The following is a 6,000-nucleotide window of genomic DNA, read 5'->3' on the forward strand; positions in this document are numbered from 1 at the left end:
TGTAACTGCCTCCTTCCTTTTTATATGCATGAGCTTTATTTTTTCAGTTGTTTTCAGCCTAGAATTCTTAGCAATGTCGAGCAGGCCGATGCAGTAAGGAATCAGCTTTGCGCCAATGCTACCAGGTGAGCTACGGAAGAGCTCCAACTCTTTATCCTTTACCAAACCCATAGTGTAGTGCTCCTTACTGTATTTTACCATCATATAGTAGGTTGATATATATATATATAGGTTGTTTCTTAGAGTCAAGGAAGGATCCTTCAATGGCAGACATTTTATAATTAGATATATCTTAGATCTACAAGGCAGACCTGTTCAACGAGGTATTAATAGCACTGAGAAAGCAGTAGAGGGTTCATTTTGACCAAACTAGAGTGAATGATTGTTCACAGGAAAGACTAACCAAGAGGGGTTTCACAAGATTTATTCTGTTTTTGTCAAGTTTCAGTAAAGTTTGAGTTACAATCAGCAAGACGTAACATAGTTTCACGCATGCTACTGTCCACATTTTGATCACGCACACGTAGCCCCAGCTCCACAGGCGCACACCGCTACAGCTTTAATAATCATATGCATTACTGTCCCATAAACATTGGATTTCTTAACCATCACACAGTGTGACCTGTGATTTTTCACTGGTCTGACATCCCAAGTTGATGGAGTTTATGTTCCACAGACCTCCGCCTCAGGAGGAGATGGAGCAGTGCAACAAGCAGCTGCTGTGGAAGTGGGTGGGCCAAGTGGGCTAAACTCATTTTGCTGATTGGAGCCTCGCTGGAAGTTGGGAGCGAAGAGATCGCCTCTCGTCTGGTTAATGAGTCAACACCGTGTTAATTACCGCTGGTTCAAACAAACAGCCTCCGTCTGGCTTGTTGTTCTCCTAATGAAGCAACGACCAGTTATTACTCCATCTACATAAGCAAATCACCCAAAGGACTTCAGCAGGTAAACAGCGGGGGCTCAACGTGTGGAGCATCAGCCCTTTGACCCCTGCACTGTGATTGGATAACAACCATGGAATTCAATATTGTGAGAGATTTAGCGCTTTTCAAAGAGATATACTCAAGATCTGATCAAACACTACGAATTAAGTAGTATTTCAAATGCAAGGAAAAACAGAATATAAACCGTTTTTCAAAACTGAGCAGTAGAATTGAGCATGTGGAAGTTTTTATTGGACTTCAACATTCAATAATAATAATACATTTTTATTTGTATAGTGCTTTAAAGGGTAATAAAAGGCACTTACATGGCACAAAGAATACAAAGCTATAGCATCACAGGTTAAATATATTTGTAACCCACAGAAGAATTTATGTTAAAAACACAGACAGATTTGCAAATATTTATAATTTACTCTGCACGTTATCCGTATTTCAATTTCGCATAGGTGTGCATTTTTTGATCCATTTCTACAAGTGAAATTACTTTTGCACATTCCATGGTCGCTTCCAGGCAACACGTGTTGATTTCGGATCGTAACATGAATAAGGTATTTTCAAAATAAACTGCAGTATCCACAGGAAAAAACTTGTTGTTAGGTTTAGGCCACAAAACTACTTGGTTATGTTCAAGAAATGATGGTGAAATACTTAGTAAGGTTTAAACAAAGATAGTGATCGCCGTACTTAAGTTTAGGAAAACATTGTTGTTTCAGTTAAAATATCTACAGAAGTGGCGATACTAAAGTACGCAATTTAGGTGACAAATAAATCACTGTGACATGGGGAACGATCAGCTTCTCCTGGGTGAGAGAGTCGTGATCTGTGTGGTCTTTAGACTTCCGGGTTCATAATGATCCGCATAACATACAAAAAGGAATCTTGACGTATACCCACGAATTAAGGGTTTCTTTTTTTGTAGGTACAGCCACGAACGCTGGATGTGACCAGCCTCTTTATGACCACAATTTTTTCCCAAACCTTCTAACATCCCATAATTCCCGTTTGCAGACCCTGGCCCCTAGCTTCCAGACTCCATTCCGTTTGGACACTAAACAGACTGGTCATCACTTACCACAGGGTTTCCCTCAGTTTAAAGAGAAGCCATTCCTCACCATCACTAAGCCTCTGCCTGAGGAAACTTGAAGGCATCACTTAGAGGTGGCAAAATGACAATCTGACGGATGCCCTGTTTAGACTAGCGGTCTGCATGCACATTTCCTTAACAGGCAGAAGATACAGTTACTAATGGACCGCCGTCAGGTGACTGCTTTCGCAAAGACCAAGGAGATAGTTACCATGGAAACAGGCATAAATTAAAGCCCTCAAACGACCAGGGGGGTGTCCCAATCCTTTATGCTCTACTTGTTCCCCCCCCCTGTCTAAAAGGCACAAAATTTACGACGGTCAAACAGAGGAAGTAACTTCTCAAGCAACATTTGACATTTCGGGCTTGGGTAGTGTATAAAGATGCCAGGAGTGACAAATTGAGACAACAGCCAGCGCGGACCTTGAGGGAAGCCTCAAACGCGGCACGGCACTCTCTGCCATTTCTCAACTCAACAAACACTGCGAGAGCTTCAAGAGCCCCTTTGGAAACCGCAACAGATAAAGTAGGAAGTTTGGAGCGCAGTGTAAATAGCTCTCATTATCGAGGCCGCGCTCCCCGCCAAAAGGGCAAACAGTGTTTTTGTGTGAGAGAGACGAGAGCGTTGTTTACATGAAAGCTGTCAGCCGCTGGTGTTAATCATCTCGCCGTAGGCAGCAGGATGTGCATGTTTGAATGTGCTGAGGCGGGTTTTCTTTTTAACTGTGTCAACATGGAGTGAAATCTCTACAAATATACATTGGCTTTCAGCTTACAAACCGCTAACTGTGTACTCTGGGGCCATTGTAAAGGTAAAAAAAATTAAATATTACAGATATGGGGAGGGGGGGAATATTTTGCGTGAAAAATAAATAGTTTAAGTCACAACTTTATTAGCAAAAAACAACGCAACGCGATATTGTTGGAGGTTATAGTGGTAGATTTACAAGAAAAATTCCCAAATTTAAAATAAATATTTTCAATATTTCAATAAAATCAGATTTTTGTTCTAAAGTAATGTTATTCTGGTAAGGAAGTCCTGAAAGATACATTTACATGCTTTCTTTCATGTTCATTCCATTTTCTTTTATGAACATACAATAACATACAATAACAATAATTACTAACATAATGAAGATATTTTTAATTCAACCGCTCGAGTTAATGCAGTGTTTAACAGCGTCAAATCTGCGAAGTGAGGCATGCGGTTTCTTGACCCAAAAAAAGTTTTGGGGGGGGAAATTTTATGACTTAACAATGTCGGAGAATATTTCAGTATTTTCTTGTACATTTATGACTTAAATATTGGAAATTCAGAGTTCTTTTCAGAGTTTTTTTTATAACATCACTTTGGACTAAAACATATGCTTAATGAAAGTAATATAACGTTATTTTAAAATTGTCTGTGCAGCATAGATGCCAAAGAACATAACAGCTCTCTGGAACTCTTCAAATTACGAAATAATTAATTCATAAAAAATATTTTCGAGTTTTTCAAGTCAGGAAAAGATTGTTATGCCATCAGTTATGGTTTATTTCAGGTCTAATTCATGAATTATATCTAAATAGTGGCAGACTCTTACATAGTCTCATCGCCTTTTATTAATATATTGTTTACCAATAAGATGATTTCATATGAAGAATCTTATGCCAAAATAAACTTTTATTACTGACTAAATTGAGGCAACCTGAACATGTAGTCATGCCAACGCAGACAGGTTTGACAGTCTCACTGTATTTTCAAAAGTTAGACCTGGAGAGATTAACAAGCTTGATTGAAATACAAACAGCATCAATTACATTTTAATTTAGTAAAAAACATAATATATAATTTATGTGCTTTTCAGTAGAGAATTTATCCTTAAGATGTTTATTTTTATTTATCACCTAATAAAACACATTTTGTACCAAATGATCAATCAAGATTATGAGGACAACTATTTGCACATGAAATAGTTTTTTTGACAGATGTGTAGTAAAATAATTTAAACCTGCTTATCAATGCATGCAGCAGGGCCTCCTCTGCTCGTTGTCTTTAGAGCTGCTCCCTTTTGGAGTAGAGTGAACTCCAGAGAAGCATATCATTATCTTTTTTAATCGTCTAAGAAATGTCAGGCTGTGTCCTTTGTTGGCTTTTTTTTGCGAGAGGCTCTGCAGCTCTGCTGGAGACACCGCCATGCAGAGCCGACCTGCACCTCCTCCAGCATGGAGCACGGAGGCTGTGGACTCCTTGTGGAGACTATGTCAGCTGGTATTGTAGTAAAGACAGCATAAAGGATGTTGAAGGACGTCTCTCCTCCTGTATGTTTTGTAGCTATTTACAGATCGTTTCTGTCTGTTACAGTGTATGAAAGAATGTGAGCATATTCACTTTGGGTTGACAGTATAATAATAAAGGTTTACTCATCACCTTATTCCTCAGTTGCTAAACAATTTGTAATTTGTGATTTATACTTCTAAATTAATGTGACTGTTAACATAATCTCTGGCTTTGAAATTATGATTTTAAATATCTCCGCTGGAAGATTATGTATTCGGACCTGTGTGTGTGTGTGTGTGTGTGTGTGTGTGTGTGTGTGTGTGTGTGTGTGTGTGTGTGTGTCTGTCTGTCTGTCCATGGCTACATACTGCTGGACCCATTAGTCCATTAGACCCAACATTTTTTTTCTGCACATTTATTTTGTTTATGACTGTATGCTGAAAGACCTCTGACAGTGGTGCTAATTCACACTTTTTGAAAAAATTTTGGTGAAAATATGTTTAAATTACTTTCATATATGTTTAATACTGTTTTCATTGACTGCTGACTCCTCACAACTCTTATTTGGTCGGTAAGGACCGCAACAACTGCTTTAGTTTGGACTCTTGTTTCCACTATGGATTAAGAATAGCTTATCTCTTGATTTGCTCCCCTACAACACCATTACATGTATGCAAAGTATGTAGCAAATGGCAAACTGGACTGAGCGTTTTCTAATGCCGGTGGGCAACAGTGTCCTGCGGGGTGTTTGACTAACAGAGTTAACACTTCAAAGGAAGGGTTAAACAGTAACATTTTTAGAGAATTTGAGAGTGCATCAGTTGCGCTTAGACCAGGCGGCAACCTGAAGCCAATGCAGAAGCACCTTCATACTTGCTTTAAACCAAGAGTGACTCCTCTGGTTGCAAAAAGAAGTCAGATTGTACAGTCAAAAAAGTCAAAAAAATTACTCTACTTCTCTCTTGATTTATTCCCTCAGTAAACATGTTGAACATGAGTTTATGGACTCAATCTCTAGTTTCAAGTCTTCTTCAATACAGCATGATGTTCATTTAGTAAATTATGGTCCATTTAGAGTCAAACAGACCAAAAAGCAGGGTATGCTTTAGGGCGGGCTAACTGTGATTGACAGGTCGCTGCTGCTAACAGCCCGAATCGGGGCTTCAAAACAGCAGTCCACAAACCAATGGCTGACATCACAATGACTACATCCGCTTCTTATAACAGTCTAAGGCTTAAACATGCAATTGAAAAACACCTCTGATAGGCTTGCCGTCTAGACGAGGGCAATTGCTGTTTGTTTTCATAAATCAGCATTACAGCAGTGGAAATCTGGTGGAAATCTGCACTCCTGAATGCACTTTTCTAGTTGGTTTTGTGCATGGTTTAGCTATGAATATAATATAATGTGATATCTGTGGTTGTTTCAATCTGAAGGTCTTGTGACTTTCAGAGATAGCACTTAGACAATATGACGAATGTCTAAGTGCAGACAGTGTGCGAGTTCATCACCTCTTCCTGCTTAATTAAAACATTTTCCTGATAACAGATGTCATGTTTATTTTGCAGTTTCAACGAAAACATGAAGACATTTTTTTTAAAGCAGCATTAGTGTAGAATGTCTTAACAGTAGCCCCTCGCTGGCTCCTCGGCTTTGTTCGGCAGCGTGGACTTGTCCCGGCCCCGTGAATAAGCTTGCCCTCGGTAACAGT

The sequence above is a fragment of the Anoplopoma fimbria genome, chromosome 13 (genome assembly GCF_027596085.1).
Source record: "Anoplopoma fimbria isolate UVic2021 breed Golden Eagle Sablefish chromosome 13, Afim_UVic_2022, whole genome shotgun sequence".
Lineage (NCBI taxonomy): Eukaryota > Metazoa > Chordata > Actinopteri > Perciformes > Anoplopomatidae > Anoplopoma > Anoplopoma fimbria.